Source organism: Macaca fascicularis, chromosome 11, assembly GCF_037993035.2.
Source record: "Macaca fascicularis isolate 582-1 chromosome 11, T2T-MFA8v1.1".
Taxonomy (NCBI): domain Eukaryota; kingdom Metazoa; phylum Chordata; class Mammalia; order Primates; family Cercopithecidae; genus Macaca; species Macaca fascicularis.
This window is the reverse complement of record NC_088385.1, coordinates 13,275,181-13,294,045: the sequence shown is the minus strand read 5'-3', so window position 1 is coordinate 13,294,045 and position 18,865 is coordinate 13,275,181. Positions and strand designations below refer to the sequence as shown.

Here is an 18,865-nt window from a genome sequence, read left to right as displayed (position 1 = left end):
GCTACTCTGGTCGGGTGCAGTGGCTTACTCCTGTAACCCCATAACTTTGGGATGCCGAGGCAGGTGGATCATCTGAGGTGAGAACTTCGAGACCAGCCTGGTCCAACATGGCAAAACCCTGTCTCCACTAAAATACAAAAGATTAGCTGGGTGTGGTGGCAGGTGCTTGTAGTCCCAGCTACTAGGAAGGCTGAGGCAGGAGAATCGCTTGAACCCAGGAGGCGGAGGTGGTAGTAAGCCAAGATCACGCCACTGCATTCCAGTCTGGGCAACCTCCAAAAAAAAAAAAAAAAAGAATGGTTGCTCCATAGGCAGAGTGGCCCCAAAGGCTGCTGGTTGCCCATTTTCATGGTTATTTCTTGATCATACGCTAAACAAGGGTTGGACTATTCATGAGTGTTCCAGGAAAGGGGTTCCAGTAATTCCCAGAACTGAGAGTTTCTGTCCTTTCCTTTTTAGACCATGTAGGGTAACCTCCAGATGTTGCCATGGCATCTGTAAACTGATGGCGCTGGTGGGAGTGTCTTTTAGCAGCTAATGCATTATAATTAACACATAATGAGCCATGAGGACAATCAGAGGCCACTCTCGTGGTCATCTTGGGTTTGGTGGGCTTTGGCTGGCTTCTGTACTGCAACCTGCTTTATCAGCAAGGTCTTTATAACCTGTATCTTGTGCCGACCTCCTATCTCATCCTGTGACTAAGAATGCCTAGCCTCCTGGAAATGCGGCCCAGCAGGTCTCAGCCTCCCTTTACCCAGCCCCCATTGAAGATGGAGTTGCTCTGGTTCACGTGCCTCTGACAAGTTGGCGTGGGTTGAATGTTCTCTAGTGTGTGGTTGTTGGAGCTGTTCCTAGGAGTAAGAAGTATTGTCAGTAGGAAATAGGCCTCTATTAGCCCTGGAGCAGGCAGTCTGCCCCAGTAGGTCGACCTCATTTTAGTGGTGACCAAACTGGGGCTCAGAGAAATCAACTCCCTCACCCCGCACCCCCAGACTGAGTGGTGGGCTGGGGTTTGAATGTGGGGCTTGAAGACCCATCATCTCCTCTGGTCCCCCAGTCTCTGCTGCCCAAGAGGAACAGGATCCCAGGATCCAGGCCCCTCATGGCACTAGCCACGGTGGGTGGAGATGGGGAGGCACAGTTCCAAAGTCCCCCAGACTCTGAGGCGGGTCGGGGGCCGAGAGCAACCTGGACCTGCGGACCCCACCCTGAGAAGAATGGCTGCAGGCTCGGCCCAGCGGGCAGGAGGTCTGTGTCCTCAGTAAACGTGACGGCGCTTCCCGCTGCTCCAGCCAGGCCGAGCCGTCTTCATGTTTCCAATCATGCGGCCTCCAATTCCCAAGATCAACCCACAGAGACAGCGATCTGGGGTCAATATGAATGAGGCTTGTCAGCAGATCTGACCCACTGCTTCCCGCCAGCCCCGCGGCAGGTTCTGGAAAGCTCTCTGCTGCCCCCTGGTGGGGAGGCTCCGGGCAGGGCTCTGGCTCTCCCAGAACCTCCAGGCTCTGTCACCTCTGCTGGGTGGAAAGCCAAACCAGGACTGAAGCAGCAGATGGGTGCCTGATTCCTTCTCAGAGCTCCGCCTACTGGCAAGTCTCTCTCCGGGCCTCAGTTTCCCCTTTCATTAAACGAGGGGCTTGGGGGATACCAAGGAGTGGTAACTGCTTAGTGAGGATGGGAGGTTTCTTCTGGGGAGATGAAAACATTTTGAAACTAGATGGCGTGAGTGGTTGCACAGGACTGTGAATGCACAAATGCCAACACATGATTGGCGTTGAAATAGTTAATCACATGCGATGTGAATGTCACCTCATTTAAAGTTTAAAAGAGGGGCCTGGGAGAGTGCAATGTATGTAAGAATCACGTGGGACACCCACAGTCTCTGAACCTCGGTTTCCTTGCTGTAAACTGGCAAAGAGACCGTGTGAGCCATGTTCCCTGGGGCCAAGAGATTCCAAGAAGGAAAACCTGGATTCCTGGGACTGGGATGAGGGCCGGGGGCCGGAAGAGGAGGGGTATGTGGGGACGGCTTGGGGGGCAGCCCAGATAAGGCTTTCAACACTGGGCAGCAGCGTCTACATAGGCAGTCTGTGTAGATCCCTGCATCTCACTTCCCGCAGGGCTGATCAGTGGCCAAAGGTGGGACTGGCCAGGCTCGGCCCAGCCAAGTCTGGGAGCAGAGGACACTGAGTGAGGGATCCCCGGGGCCACCCTCACTGGCCTGTGGCTCTCCTGACACCACAAGAGAGGATCAGGAGCTGACCTTGGGTCCTAATGGGGGACACCTTCCTGGCAGCAGGCTGGCAGGGTGGTGTGTTGGTCAGTGTACTGGGCTCTGTCTCCGCCCCTACCTGCTTTGTGATGGTGGGCCAGACACTTAACCTCTCTGTGCCTCTGTTTCTTCAATGGTGAACAGGGGCACTAGCAGCCCCCACATCCGGGCACAGTGGCCTGAAGGTTAAAGGCAAGGGTGGCATGAGACCTACAGCAAAAGCTCTGAGCAGGGAGCTGCCCAGGGAGTTCACCATCTCCCTTCTGGCCACCAAGGAAACCGAGGCTCATTGTGACCTGGCCCAGGTGTGTTGGACTCAGGGTCCTTCCCATCCCCAAGATCAGAGGGCTGCCACCAGGGAAGGAGCTGGCCCCTAGACACACCCCAGGAAGCACACAGGGAAGGATGCCCCGGGGACTTCGGTAGGTTATTGCAAAAAAAAAAAAAAAAAAAAAAAAAAAAAAAACTTTACTGCTATTTGACCCCTGCTTTCATGCCTCCATTTCCCAGAAAATGAGCCACGGGAGGCAGGAGACCACCCTCCTTGCACAAAACCCACTCCCTCGGATGCTGTCCTCAGCGAGGGTGGCTGGGGGCCAACCTAAGGGGGCCCACCCGCAGAGTGGCAGAGGAGGCAGGTTGACCCTGCGGACGTTGAGCTCTGTGGCGAAGGTCCTGGCCTTCTGGTAGAAGAAGAGCGACTTCTCGCGGTCCAGGAGAAAGTTGTGGTAGATGGTGGCCAGCCGCGTGTAGATCTTCAGCTGTGCCTCCTTGTTGCCCAGGTCCACAGTGGTTGCCAGTGCCAGCTTGGTAGTACCCGGCTGCATCAAACGGGTCCTGAAGGGGACAGGCCATGGTCAGCAAAAGGGGGACTCAGAGTCTGTCTTCCCAGAGGGCGTTCCTGTCTCCGGGTCCTTCCATATGTCCAGCCAATCCTGGCTCACCCCATGAGCCCTAAAGCCTGTGACACTGCTGTGGTCTCAGCTGCAGGAGGTGGGGATGACCCTGACACCCCTGGAATACTTCCTGAGTGTCCCTACGCCCCCACTCACATGCAGCCTCCTGCCCCAGTCCCACCCTCTCTGCAGGCAGTGGCTGCTTTCCCCATGGGCTGAGGTCAGGGCCGATCCTGCCTGCTCTGAGAGTTCCATGCAGGACCCATGGCTCCAAGCCCCAGCAGGGGCACAGCGTTGAGTGACCCAGGCTCCCCTCTGGCCCCTGTCCTTGCTGACCATTTCCAGGCCCTCCAAGGGCCAGGCCAGGTACACAACCATCTCCCAGGTGTCCTCTCTGGCAATGTTCCCTGAAATATTGACGGAGCGTGACTCCCCAGACATCCACTCCTGTTTTCAATGCATCTTTGGCTCAAACTCACCATCCCTGGGTTGGCCTCCAATACCTCCTCCTTGACCGTCCCATCCCCCACCCGGCTTCTCCCCAGGTGCCGCCTCCACATGGGGGTCACCCAAGGGACCTAAGACTCGAGCCTGGCCTGTCCCCCTTTACCATCTCAAGATGGCTCCCAGGGCCAAGGGCAAAGTCCAAGATGCAGCAGTCCATTCCCTGACTGCCCCGCCCCACACACGGAGCAGGGGCGTGAGAAGGCCCTGAGTCTCCGCCCAGCCGAACACTGGACTCTGGGCTGGGTGTATGGCTGAGCCCAACATCCTTGCTCCCAGGCTGAGGGACCTGGGAGTGAACACTGACCATACAGGGTGGCCCGGGCTGTGGTAGAGGGAAGCCCAGAAGCCTGTGGGGGGCCCAGGAGGCCCCAGACTCAGCCAGGGGTGGGAGGCAAGGGCTTCCTGAAGGAGTGGGGGCATCCCAAGTAAACAGGAAGGAGCCAGCCAAAGCATATGTCTCTGCGTATGCGTGTGTGTGTCCTCCAGGAAGGAGTTGCTCAGTGCAGGCAGGCCTGTGTGTGTGTGCGTGTGCCTGTACATGTCAATGTGCCTGTAGTGTGTGCAGCAGCTAGTGAGTGGCAGGCTGAGCCAGGACACACCTAATCCACCCTATTCCAGGGCTCACTCTCATGTGTAGACTAAAGGGGACCCCATTTTAGAGGCAATCGGCAAGGATGCCCATTTACCCCTGCCTCTCCGCCAGCCTTCCAGGCCCCATCCAGCCCGGCTTTCTCTCCCACTCCTCTGGGCCCTGGGTCCAGAGCCTCCTATACAAGGAGGAGGGTGTGGCCTTGGAAAGACAGCCTCCCTTGGGAATTCCAAAGGGGCCTTCCTGTGGACAGCATAGTCACGATGAGGCCCAGACGGCTGTGCATGGGAAGGAGGTTGAAGGAGGCCTCTGCCCCTCGACCCCAACCGTGGACGTTGGCATCTCAGGTACTACTTGGCCGTTTCCTTCCTCCTGGGCAGGCGGAGTGGGCGGCAGGCTTGACCAAGAGAGAGAAAGGCCTCTTCTGGGAGGCCCGTCCCCTGGATCCCAGGTGAGCCCCTGAGCAGTGAGCAGTGTCCCTCTGGGCCTGACACCTGGCACTTCCCTGTCTGGCTGGGACCTGGGAGGCCACCGTGACAGCTTCTGAGCACCAGGTGTCACCAGCACTGGGCGGGGGCCTCCTGGGCAGCCCCAGGCCTGTGGTGGGGGATTCGGGGTGGGGTCTTAAGGCTGCCCCAGCTCCTCATGTTGTTCTAAGGTCCCCAAGATCTGAGTTCCTGGACTGGAGTGCCCTGGCCCCTCAGCCCATAAGGAGCACTGACGCGGTGCCAGTGCGATGCTGAGGAGGGGTGGGCACCTCCTGGACAGAGGGGTGCAGACATCCCAGGTCTGAGTCTGCCACTCCCAGCTCTCCACTCCTCCAGGGCTGGGGGCAGAGGGAGTACAGGTCCCAGCATCTTCCCTCGAGATAGACCCGACCCAGCAAGACCTCAGTCTGGCTGGCTTGGGCCCCACCCCATTGCACCTGCCCTGCGCTGGGGTTTCCCTGTCTGTGAAGCACACGGTAAGACACTGGCCCCACCCCACCCTTCCTGGGTGATGTGAAGATTCAAGGTGTCTCGGGACTCCAAGAAGGAGTTGCTCGGTGCAGGCTGGCACCCTGGGCAGGCTTCCTAGAGGAGGCGCTGGGATTTGGGTTGGATCTTGCAACGTGGATTCAACGTGAGGATGATGCCATCCTCCTAAATGTCCTCCTCCCGACCCTGTTTTTGTCAAATGCAACTTGACACTTGACTGTCAAGACTCAGCTTTGGTGTCACCTCCTCCAGGAGGGCCTCCCGACTACGCTCCCCCTTTACCCAGAGGCCACCATTGCATACTCATGTGTCAGCCTCCTTGGCTGAGACTGAGTTCTTGGTGGGGCCTGGCCAGCTTGGGAGCTGGGTTGTATCTGCTAATCTTGCCGGCTCCTCCAGCCAGGTGCAGAGCTCCCGGGAGGCCACTGGGCCATTCCTAAGGAAGGCTGGAACCCAGGCCTCTGGGGTCTGGGTGGAGATCCCACTCCAAGGGGGCCGGGAACACCCCGAGCCCTGCCCCTCCCACCCACCTTCAGGTCGTAGATGATGTCGCCGAGCACCAGGTACACCTTCAGGTAGTAGAGGGTCTCCTGGTCGAACTCCAGCGGCGAGTTGCAGAGCGACAGGGCCTTGAGGTAGAAGTGCTCCGCCAGCTCGCCGTCGCCCAGCCGTTGGTGCAGGGCGGCCAGCCGGTGGTAGGCCATGCACTCATTCAGCCAGTCCCCTGGGGTGTAGGCCAAAGGGGCAGGTGTGAGGACGTGGCTTCCTGGGGCAGGCAGGACACAGGCCCCTTAGGAGCAGGTATGCAGACCCCGGGAAGCCCCTGGCTTGCCTCCAGGCACCTGCAGTCACCTGGGCAGCTCTGGCCAGTCCCTTCCGGGTTCCCAGACTCACTTTCCCATCTGCAAAGCAGAACTAATAAGGCCTGCCCCCGTCTACTGTGAGGCTTTGGCAAAGTCGGACTTGGATGGCCCAGCTCTGCCTACACATAGCCACCTGCCTTTGCTCACTGGTTTTAACCAGGGGAGCCCAAAAGCCATGCAGTCCAGGTGCTCCCGGGCACCAGGGCTCCAGGCAACCCACAGACGTGACACCCGACTCCTGGGTGTGTCACGATCAGAGCCCCCTACCCTGGGGAGTCACTGCGTGCCTGAGCTCCAGGTCCCCCCACAGATGTGCAAACCCACCTTGGCTGTCTCCGATATCTTTCCCTTTTCAGGGCGAGTGCCGTGGAGCCTGCATTCAATGCATTCCCACACAGCTGCACACCTACTGTGTACTGGGCCCGGAGCACAAGGCGCTGGGGCATGCGGCCTGCCCAGGGCTCCCTGCCTCTGGAGGCAGACAGACAACCCTGGCACAGCACCAGGGGATGCCCGACCTTAAAGGGCAGGCTGCTGGAAGGGGAACTGGGACTTCATCACCCAGAGAGCTCTGTGCTTGATGAGGGTGGGAAGGGCACAAGAGAAAGGGAATATGCCATTCAGCCAGGCACAGGGACCAACGAGATGCCTGGCATGTCTGGAAGGCACAGGCCACACTGGGCAGCCCTTGTGGTCAGCAGCGGGAAGAGGCAGAGGAAGCAGAGCTCAGCCAGGCAGGGGGCTCAGCACCGCGTGAGAGACCTCGGGATGTGCCCCACGGCCAGACGGGGAAGCCAGCTGGCCAGATCTGCCTGCCTGGGCAGACGACCAGGAAAATCTGGCAGGTGTTTCAGCTCCTGCCCTGAAGACCTGGAGGCTGGGCTCTGGCAAAGTGTGGGTCCTGGCAGGGTGGGGGCTCAGGGGACTTACCCAGAGTGATGCTGAGTGCTAGGGCCATGTGGGCAAACTCCGTGCCCTCCTGGGCTTCCTCCAGCGTGGCCAGCAGTGCCACCAGCTTGTTGCACAGCCACAGCTCCGCCTTGCAGTTGCCGGTAGTCACTGCTGGGGCAGGGCCCGGTCCTACCACACAGGCAGGTGGGGTCAGGCTTCCCGCAGCACCCACCTTGCCCAGCGCCCCCCTCAGAGCCCGAACATGTGCTTGGAGCTTCCCACGCCCCAGCTACCCCTGGATCTCGACGCAGCTCTGTGCTCTCAGATAAAGCACAATTCAAACACCCAAGTTGGGGGCTGAAGAGTCACCCGAGGCCCATCCAGCTACACCCGGCAGCCTCAGACCCAGCCTCTCCCACCTGGGCACCGGGGGTCTGACTGGGGGGAGCCAGCACTCCTCTCTAAAAACATATTTATCTCTGCCCAGGGCTGAGCCACACCGTGAGCTCAGAGAAAGGGAGAAGCCGTCCCCGCTTTGGGATGCATGCAGTCCTGGACCTCCCACTGACATGCTGTGTCCTTTGACATGTCCCTGTGCCTCTCTGAGCCTCAGTTTCCTCATCTGTAAGATGGGGACAGGACTTCCTGCTCATGGTTGCTTGAGAGCATCAGGTGCAAGGGTAAGGCCATTGCCATGTCCAGGCCCCAAGCATTTGTCCCAGGCACAGTATCATTCCCGGTGAGACCACTAGGAAACCAAGCATGTGCATGGGTGGCCCTGCCTCCAGGTGCGAGGCCTCTGCCCTGCCACACCTGTGCCTCAGCCCTCCAGGTGCCCCCGAGGCTCACCCACATCAGCCCACAGGCCAGCTCACCCGGTAGAAGGACACGGCTTTCTCCCGCTCCCAGGCCCCATTGAAGAATATGTCTCCAGCTGCCTCAAACAGCTCCAGCCCCAGGTTGGTGTCGCCTGTGTACAGGGCCACATTCTGTGCCCCCTGAAAGGAGGCAGAAGTTCCCTCAAGACCCACACCTGGCGAGGTGGCCACGCCCACCCTCGCCAGCCTCCTTCCTGTCACACACTGCAGGTACACCTGAGCATTTTTCAGACCCTGGGCATTAGGGCTGCCCCCACCACTGGCATGAGGACAATGAACTGATGAACCTGAGTGCCAGGAGGTGACTGAGCAGCTGCACCCCGGGAGCCCGACACCTGTGAATCCTACCACCAGGGCTAGCCCTAGCCCACTCTCCCTGAATTCAAACCAGTCTCCGTGGCCCCCAGCTTGCTGGGAGCCCATCCCCCGGCTCCTTTCTGCATTGCCACATCCCTGCCACAGCTCCGGACTGCACACCAACAGTGTTTGTGGGTGGGCCTGGTCCCCTCTTGGCCATGAGCTCTTGATCCCTCTCCTCAGCTCAAGGAGGTATACAGCAGGTGCTCAATGATGAAAGCTTCACCAGGTTCATGGGCTTCACAAGCTGTTCCAGATCACACTGGGAAAGCCTCTGAAAACAGCCGCTACGATAGATGCATTTTGTAAGGAGATGTGCCACGTGTTGCCTGGAGCAGGTTCTTCTGTGTGTTAACTGAGTGGCCACATTATTTGAGCATGTGCTGTACACCAGCAGGTGCTGGGCACTGTGAGGGGCCCCGCCTCTGCCCTCAGGGAGAAGATGCTGGCCACTGGGGGAGGATATGAGGGAACCAGTTGGACAGAGGGAAAAGGCATACAACAGATGCTCAGTAGTGGCTTAGGAATGAGTGGATGGATGGATGAATGGATCAATAGATGTATAGACATGGATGGATGCTTGGATGGATGGATGGACAGATGAATGGGTGGGTGGTTAGAATGATGTGTGTATGAATGGGTAGGTAGACAATGTATGGATGGGTGGAGGGTAGATGAGGTATGTACATATGGATGGATAGATGGGTGGATAGACAAATGTATAAACAAATGGACAGATGAATGGAGGGATGTATTAATAGGTAGACTGGTGGGTACATGAATGATGGATGGATGGAATGAGGAAGAGGTGAATGGATGGATAATGGAAAAATGGATGAACAGGTGAACAGAAGGATGGATAGAAGGATGAACAGTTAGAAGGATGAACAGTTGGATGGATGATGGAAAGACAGATGGAAGGATGGATGATGGATGGACCCACAGGTGGATGGGTAGATGATGGAAGGATGGATGGATGAACAGGTAAACATGATGGACGGATGAATGGATGGGTGGATGGACAGGTGAATGGATGGATAGACGGGTGAATAGATGGATGATAAAAGGATGGATGAATGGACAGATGGATGGATGGAAGGATGAATGGATGGATGGACAGAGTGAACAGCACAGGGGTCCTCCTGCAGCCCTTGCCACTCACCTGGATGTACAGGTCCACCAACTCACTCTGCTGCAGGATGTAATAGATCTTCCCTGCTTGCAGCCAGGCATGTGCCGCCAACTCTTTCTTCTGGAGGTCAATGAAAATCCCCAGACTTCATTTGGTGTAGTCCAGAGCGGATTTGTAGGCCCTGGAATCAGACACAGGTGTCAGAACAAGGGCTCTCATCCTCCTGGAACCAGTCTGCCTCCTCCCGTGGGTCTGGTGACAGATGAATCTGGAATGTGGGGACTGGGAATGGCCCCCTTGTGTGTGCAGTGTTCTGCCCTTCCCAGGCTGCTGGGAGGGCCAGGGTGAACACACACGGCATGGAAAAGATGAAGGACATCCTTCTGAGGGAATCGAGCATCATGCTGCCCTGTGGCAGGAGGAGTGTGCTAGTCCATCTCCCCTGCCTCCCAGACATGGCCTGTGTCTTCTCCAGACACACCAGGAGACGTTAGTATTCAGAGGCTATCTAGGCCGATGGTTCTCAAGATGTGCAGGCATCGCAGTCACCTCGAGACCTGTCTGTATAGCTTGCTGGCCCTGCCCCCAGAGCTTCCGGCTCCACAGGCCTGGGGCAGACCCTAGAACTCCCACTTGCCACAAGCTCCTAGGTGACATGGATGCTGCTCTGCTGGTCCAGGCACCACACTTTGAGAAGCATGGCTCTAGCACACTGGCCCATTTTCCTTCTGTGAACCTGAGGCCAAGACTGGAGCCAGTCTCCCAGGTCCCCATGGAATCTGGCTCCTTCCCTGCTCTCTCAGTAAGTCCGACAGTCGAGAGGGTGTGACTGCAGCAATGTCACCGGGCCCTGTGAGTGGGGTGGCCAGGGCCATGGTTACCCCACCAGGTCAGGATGCTCGGGGGAAGCCAAGTGGGCCACATATGGGACGTGAGACCTTGAATCCCTGCCCCAGGGAAGCGGGTGACACAACTGGCTCTGGCTGCTGTGGTCATATTTAAGGGGACAGATGAAGGCCAGGAGTGAAGACTCGGGGCAGGCAGAGGTCAGATGATGAAAGCCACCATAGTAGGAAGAATAGCCCAGACTGCACGTACTGCCTCTGCTGGGGTTGAGATGACCTTTGGGGAGGTGTGCAGGCAGGGATGGGAAGACGTGTCACCCAACAAGAGAGGCTCAAGCTGGGACTCGGGCCATCCGCAGCCCTGGGACGACCCCAGGCCCAGCAGCTCAAAGAATCTGATGCCAAGAAACCAAATGATTCCAAGGACAGGGGCTGCTGGGGCCCTGGGCCAGCTTCCCTGTGCTCCCCTCCCTGCCCTGGCCCCCCGCCCTCTTTGTGCCCCTCCCCGCAGTGGGGGCTTGGGCGCTTGGTTCCTGGAGGGTCTCCTTCTAGTCAGAGAATGCCCCTGGGGAAGAAGCCTGGGTCTGAATCCCCCACCCCTCCTTGGGCAGATGTGTGGGACCGGGGCCCCTTCACACGGTCCTTTCCAAAATCTCATCCCTCCTAGGGCCAGGAGTGGGTGACAGGCCTGTGCTGGGAAATGGGCAGATTTGGCCACAGCCCCTGGGGCTCTGGGCCAGGCCACAGGAGGCACCTCTCAGTGGTCTCACTATGCCATGATGTCCATCCTGGGAGGATGGACAAAGCGCTGCAAGGCAGAGGGGATCCACAACAGCATCCCTTGTCTTGGTCATTTCCCTAGACTCAACTTCCTCATCTATCCTATATCCTATTCCTGCGGCCTAGCTTTCAGACAGCCCTGCCCACCTACTGTCCGTTCACTGCTCAGTCTGCAGTGACTGTTCTATAGCACTCCATGGCTCCCCAGTGCTCTTGGGGAAAAGGCCAAGCCACAGCCTGAGGCCCCAGGCCCTGCTTAGCTCTCCAGAAGAGCTTCTCACCATACAGCACCCAACCCACCCACTCCCAACTCTGCACCTCCCTGCGTAAGCCCGGCTCGCTCAACCCGGCTCACACTCCCGCTCACTCACCACCATTCACCCACCGCCACTCATCCTCACTAGCTCACCCCTGGGCCTTCACACAGGCTACACCACCAGCCCCTCTCCCCTACCACCACCATCTATTACTTGACTAAATCCTCTCAACCCTCTGGTCCCACACTGAAGAGGTTTCCCTAACCTGGGGCCAAGTGCTGCCCCGCCATCACGCCACTCACCCTTTTGTGGCTTCTCTGGCCTGAAGCTCACATTCCCACATTCAGCCCCTGCCACCCAAGGACCCCACAAGCCCCATTTGTGGGTGGGGCCTTGCCCACTCTGCACAACAAACTGCTTTTGCATGAACCGCTCTGCGGCTTTGGGCAATCACCTCCCTCGTGTCCTCTGTGAAGTGGGATGACAGGTGCACAGGCTGCCGCTATACCAAGCAGATAACATGGGCACAAGAACCGGCGTTCCAGGCCTGGCTCATGGCGGGGCCCCAAGTCCCACTCAGCAGAGCCTGCCTCGACCCCAGGGTTATGTCTAGGGATTCCCAGCATGCAGGACTTTCAGTGCTCAAGGCAGGATGGTCCCTGGGCAAACCGGGAAGAGCTCGCTGCCCCAGTAGGGCACAGAGGGCCTGCCCCTGCATGGGAACGGCCTGTCTCCAGGGCGCTTGCCAACATCTGCTGTTGGCCATGACGCAGCACTTTCGATGGTGGAAAAACCATCACTTGTTTCTGAATCACAAACCCCAGGTGTGCCCTGACCCAGGTGGCCCCAGAAGGTGCACAGGAGGAACTGGGGCACTCACTCTCCACGTGGCCCATCTCCACGGCGACCAGACGGGCCCACTCATAGTAGCCCTTGCCCTGCTGAGCCGGGCCCTAGTGGGTGCAGAGGTGGCCCAGCTGCAGGAGCACATGGGTGAAGTCCCGGCCACAATCTCCACAGGGCAGTCTCGAGAACAGCCTCATGGCCTCCAGGAGGTCGTGCTGGGCCAGCCTGCTGGCACCCGCATGCAGGCACCGGGCCCCGAAGTTGGCCAGCACCACTGCCTGGTTCCTCCGCTGGCCCAGGTCCCGAGCCACCCGTAGGGCACGGTAGTAGCCCTCGGCTGCCTGCCTCATCCGACCCGTCCTCTTCAGAGCCACGGCCACCATGTTGGCAATCACGCCCTCCTGGTCCTCGCTGGCCACCACTGGACAGACTGCAGGATGTCCAGGCCACTGGGCTCTGCCCATGAAGCACGTGCAGGCAGTCCACGATGGCACGGACTCCGGCAACAGCACTGGCTTCCACCGCCGGCATCAGGAAGGTGATGGCCGGGCCGTGGTAGCCATGGTGGCTGTACAGCTGGACCAGGCTGGCGTGGAGAAGGCCGCGCAGCGCCTGGCCTGTGCCCGGGGTTAGGGAGGCCAGCGCTCGCCTGAGGTAGTGGGAAGTCTGGGTGGGCAGGCTGTGGGGCTGGAGGACGTTCTGGAGCAGCAGGTTCACACTCCTCAGCAAGTCCTGTGTCCTCAATGAGGCCACCTTGACACAGCTCAGCACCAGGTGGGGCAGGCACTTGCAGCTGTAGATGTCAGCTAGGAGTAGGTGACAGTCTGAGAGCCACGAAGCCTCTGGGGCTCCCGAGTCCCTGTGCAAAAGCAGCAGCTGCTCTAGGAAGGGCAGGGCCTCCTCGGGCTGCTTGAGGTGCACGTGGTGCCTGGCCAGCAGGAAGCAGGCCCGGGCCTCGGCCTGCAGGCTCTGGCCACCCACCGCCTGCCGCAGCACCAGCTGCAGGAGTTCTCCCTCCACCTCAGTGCTGCAGATGTGGCCAGGTGTCCCCAGGAGCAGGGCCACAGCTTTGGGAACCACCTGTGTACACTTCTCTCGGTTCTTCTGCTTCCAGTAAATACTGGCCAGGTTGGCGTACACAGCCACCACCAGGAACAGGTCCCCAAAGCTGCCCTCCAGGGCCCCCGGTGCTTCCTCAAAGTACACCCAGGCCTGGGACAGCTTGAGCCTCCTGCTGCACAGCCGCCCCAGGAGGAAGCAGAGCCTGGCCAGGGCCATGACGAGGCCAGCTTTCTTGGCCGCCCCTCGGGCCTGTGCCAGACACCCAGTCAGCTCCTCGTCGCTAAAGCTGCAGAACACGCTGCTCAGCCATGGCAGCGCCACGTCAGCTGGCCTTGTACCCGGGGGTGTTCAGGAATAGCAGCAGTGAGCTCAGGGCCTCTGGGTCCTCCCGGTCGTCCTCAGCTTCCAAGCAGAAGGAGGGCTCCTCGGGGTCCTGCAAGCTCACGTTGCTGGATGCTGGCTCCTGGGGGCAGCCTGGGCAGGTCTTACATTGTTCCAGAACATTCTTCATCTTCCGCAGGGTCTCCTGTGGCTCCGGGCCCAGGCAAGGTGGAGGTATTTCTGCAAGTCACAAAAACACCTAGACAGATTAGAGTCTAGCAGTGAGTCCTTGGTCCACTGGGGAAAGGGTCCCCGCATCCCTGCCCCCTGTGTCCCTGGTGCAGCTTGCCATGAGCCCTTGAGAATTATGCGCAATACAAACCCGGGGCCTGGAGCACGTAGGAACTCCGGCACTATGGGGACAGAACATGCAGGCCCGTGGCCCGACTATCCTACAAAATCACCCTCCCGTCCTGCTTTGTCGCCCACCTGACAGCACGGTTTTAGGGCACTATGTCAGCTCAGTGATCCCTCAGAGATGCCTTTCCCTTTAGAAAGCAAGCCTAACTGGACCCATGTATATGCAGCACTACAACTACAAATGTAACTTTTGTCAGCATATCCGGCCCCCCGATGGGGTAAAGGAATCCATGAAATGCCCAACAGCCAATCAGCTATTGATCAGCTCAAAAGTTGCTATGCAAAATTGGTAAAGCCACCGACAGCACAGGACAGGGATGTTGTAGCCATGTACCCAGCTCCGTGCAGGGAAACGGACCATCCCTGCAGGAAGGATGGGAAAGCTTCCAGGCCCCTGTGGCCACCTTCACCTTGGATGGTCTGAAAACCTGAACCCCACAGTTCCTAAAGGGTTAACAAAGGCCAGGCTGCTCAAGCAGCCCGCTGGCATCTGCTGGCTTCTTAGCCAAAGCCCCCTCCCAGAGGTGAGCAAACAAGCGCATTTCCTGTTGGAAAACCTGGGATGAAAGGAGGCATTACTGGGAAAGAAAAAACCTAGATTTAAACAGACTCTGTTTCAAGCTCACATGTAAAAAGTATTTTCAATACAAACTGTCTCCTTATTCATCTGTAAAGCCTTGGAATTAAAAAAATAAATATGATTTAGAGACAAATGTCTGACTTGACTACACTAGATTAGCTAAGAAATCTCCCCCACCCGGCAGAGGCACACAGCCCCTCCCAGCCACTACCCTGGCCTCGAGGGCAGCTGGAAAGCCACGTGCCTTTGTTCCAGGGACTTCGGCAGAGGGTGGAACCACCCCCTCCCCGAGGCAAACCTACAACAGCCTTCCCTTCCCCACTGGCTTCGCGGGCCGCCTCTGGGACCTTGTGCCTGCATCCCAAATGTACTGGGATGGATCCCATTCCCAGGGAACTTCCAAGGGCCCTTGGGGCGTCCACATCACCAGGCTGTCCACATGCGGACCCTGTGTGAGGGGAAGAGACAAAGCCGTATAGGGGAGACGGGAGGGCCTCCCTGAATCAGCCCCTCAGGAAGGAGCAGACCCTTCAGGGACCTCAGTTGAGGCCCCTGCAACCTAAGACTCTGAATTCTGCCACCCACTGAGGGCAGTGTGGCCTCCCACCTCTGAGGCAGAGCACAGGGCGAGCTGCAGCTTCTCCAGGTCATGAGAAAGGAACCCACAGCTACACGTGGGTCCCAGCAGTGGAAAGGATGCCCCACCTCTGTCGGGGACCAGGCGGGGGCCAGCATGTTCACTAGAAGAAGTGTGGGACCCCACAGCCTCCAGTGCCAGAGTAGATGGGAGGTTCAGGCCCACTTCAGGCGACGTCCCCCCAGCCCACACCACAGAAGGGTGACAGCCGGATCCAATGCCCACCGTACTCAGCTCTGTCACCTCCCCCGGCATTACCCCAAGGCCCAGCTCATAACCAGAGGAAGCCTGAGCCACGGGCAAAACCCACCTCGTTCCTGCGGCTGCTCGGTCTCAGCTTCCTCTACTGAGTCTGGCAAGGGAGAAAAGAGAAGCCATCAACACCCCCAGCCAGCGCCTCTGGTCCCATGTCAGCTTGAGCTGGGTGTCGGTGTTGCAGGGTGAGAGCATTGCAGGATGCAGGGGTTGAAAGTAATATCAGTCTCTTCCCTCCTGGATCATGGGAACAACATCACTGGGGGGTGTACACTTTCTGCGATATTGGGAGTAACATCGTCTTCTGTGCCTTGGAATATTAAGGACAATATCACGGGGGGGGGCGTGTACATCTTCTGCAATATTGGGAATAATATTATCCTCTCTCCCCCTGCAAATTCGGAAAGCTATCACAGAGTGGGTGTTCACCTCCTGCGATATGGGGATTAATACCATCTTCTCCCCTTCCGGATATCAGGAAGAGTGTCACACGGGGGTGTACAGTGTCTGCGATACTGGGAGTAATAGCAACCTCTCGGCCTTGAGATATTAGGAACAATATCCCAGACTGGGTGTACGCCTCCTGCTCTATGGGGAGTCATATCATCCTCTCCCTTGCAGGATACTAATAACAATATCTCATGGCGAGAGAACACAGCCTGCGATACTGTAATTATTATCCTCCTCTCCCCCTCTGGACACTAGGAACAATATCACAGAAGAGCTATACCCTCCCTGCGATACTGGGAGTAATATCATACACTTCTGTGAATATTAGGAGCAATATGACCGGGTGGCTGTCCGTTCATTGCTATGTTGGGAGTCATGTCATACTCTACCCCCCTGGATATCAGGATCAGTGTCACAGGGTGAGTGTACACCTACTGCAATATTAAAACTAATATCATGCTCTCTGTCCCTGGATATTAGGAATGACATCACAGGTAGGTGTACACCCCCAGCGGTATTACAAGCAATAATATTATAAATTATTAAACATCAATGATTGATTTTAATAATTATCAGGCTGGTCTCGAACTCTTGACCTCAGGTGATCTGCCCGCCTCGGCCTCCCAAAGTGCTGGAATTACAGGCGTGAGCCACCACGCCCGGCCAACACTTCTTGACATCTCTTTTTGGACCTCAAATTTAGCATGCCCAAAACGCACTTTTGATTCCCCCTGCTATAACCCACTCCTCCCAGTCTTCCCAATCCCAATAACAGCATCTCTAGTCTTCCAGTTACTCAGACTAAAATCCTTGACATCATCCTTAAAACTTCTTTTTCTCTCTCTTGTCATCCAACCCATTTAAACTCTCCTTTCAAAACATATGCCAGACCTAACCAATTCTCACCTTCCTCATCATTTCCAACCAGGTCCAGCCCTCATCATACCGCTCTGGGTAACTGCAAAAGCCTCCCAATCGCCAGGCACAGTGCCTCACGCCTGTAATCCCAGCACTTTGGTAGGCCAAGGCAGGTGGATCATCAGAGGTCAGGAGTTCAAGACCAGCCTGGCCAACATGGTGAAACCCCTCTACTAAAAATACAAAAAATTAGCCGAGCATGGTGGTGGCCACCTGTAATCCCAGCTATCTGGGAGGCTGAAGCAGGAGAATCACTTGAACTCAGAAGGCAGAGATTACAGTGAGCCGAGATCGTGCCATTGCACTCCAGCCTGGGAGATAAGAGCGAAACTCCATCTCAGAAGGTTAAAAAAAAAAAAAGCCTCCCAACCCACCTCTCTCCTTCTGCCTTTCACCCTACCCTGCATTCTACCTTCCACTCTCAAACGTTTCAGGAAAAAAAAATTATATCCACAGAGAGAGAAAGAGAAAATACAAATGGGGTGAAATGTTTGGGGAATCTGAGGGAAGAGCATACAGGAATTCTCTCTACTATTTTTGCAACTTTTCCAAAATTCTGGATTATTTCGAATTCAAGAGTTAAACAAAGAAAAAAAACAAAAAACAAAAAAACCACTATCTCCTTTTGTGAATCCATCCTGTCTTTCCCCTGGCAACTGAAGGACGTTCTCAACTAAACACATCTATTTTTTCATGAGCAGTAAAAGAATCCTTGCCTAGTTTTGTCTTTCTGTGCTTGGCAGTAGAAGTGTGTGTGAGTGTGTGTGTGTGTGTGTTTCATATATATGTGTATATACGTGTGTGTGGTGTGTGTATATATAGAGAGAAATATATATGTGTGTGTATATATATAAATATATATTGCATATTGGCAATGATAACGTGTATATATATAAATATATGTGTGTGTGTATATATATGTAATACATACCCCATAGCCTGTCCTTAACCAGTTCTAAACTTAGTGGGAAGAATACATACCTAAGCAGAGAATTTCAAAATAATATGATGAATATTTTGACAGAGGGATGCGTTGCTATGGAACACGTTGCTAAGACACAAAACCTCCTAGATGGGACAAGGAATGAACTAAGTTTTGCACCTATAGGCACCCCCACTGATATCCTCACAAACTTTTATAGTTATATGCATTTGCTTCCCCCGGAACCCCCGTTTCATAAGGGTTAGTCCTAGAGCCTAGTAAGTTCCTACTACAGCTGGCACACGTATGCCATTCAAGAAACAGTGGCTGAGTGAATGACGAGTTAAGAACCATTTGTCAGCCAGTGCTCAGTAATACAACACGCACTGGTATGCAAATTATATTTGTGTTGAAAGCAAGGGCAGGATCACAAATTGTCTTTCCAGAGAAAGCAAACCTCAAAAACTTCTTTGCCCTAGTAAAGCACGTTATAAGAAGCTCCCCTTATATAACAGAAAACCTCCTCATTCGTTACCAATGGCACGTAAACCTAGTACGCCTCCGCCTCTGATGACATCTCTTCCATCCCCAGGGCTAGATAAAGGAGGTTCTGGAAACCCTGGTAGTAGTGAAGGTGGCTCCCAGCTCTGACAGTCTTGAACCCTGCGGCGCGGAGGTCACACAGCAGAAGAACAACCGAGGGAAGCATCAGCAGGCTCCGAATATGTTTGAACCAGAGACGGCAAATAGGCTGCAACCAACTGAAAACACCAGAGATTCACGGTGGCCACCTGAGGGGTTGTGCTCTTAAAAAACAAAAATTAAAAATAAAAAGTAAAAAAGTGAAAAAGGAAGGGGTCAAGAATCCATCAGGTCTGACTGAGACGTGTGTCAGTGACTAACACCTCATATGGCAAAGCACTCCGGTGCGCTTTGGGTCCCCACAGCTTCAGCAGTATTCAAACGCGTGTGCTGAACTAAGACTAAGCCATGGGAATACCCCCAGCAACTCTGCCAGGAGAAACAGCTCACGTGGATTTAGCTAGAAATACTGTTGTCTTTAACAAATTAACACTGAATAAATCCTGACTTATTAGAGCCTGCGAGAATGACATTCTCAATGATAACAGTTATCACGACAATCTCCAAACATCTGCAATCCTGCAAGGAGGAACTGTGACAGCACAGGCCACATGTCCAGAAT

The 18,865-nt window shown here is 56.0% G+C and overlaps 1 pseudogene; it reads right to left on the bottom strand.

Annotated features, from left to right (window-relative positions):
• Positions 1–2,727: 2,727 nt before the first annotated feature.
• On the bottom strand, positions 2,728–18,338 carry LOC102129956 (SH3 domain and tetratricopeptide repeat-containing protein 1-like; annotated as a pseudogene).
• Positions 18,339–18,865: the final 527 nt, after the last annotated feature.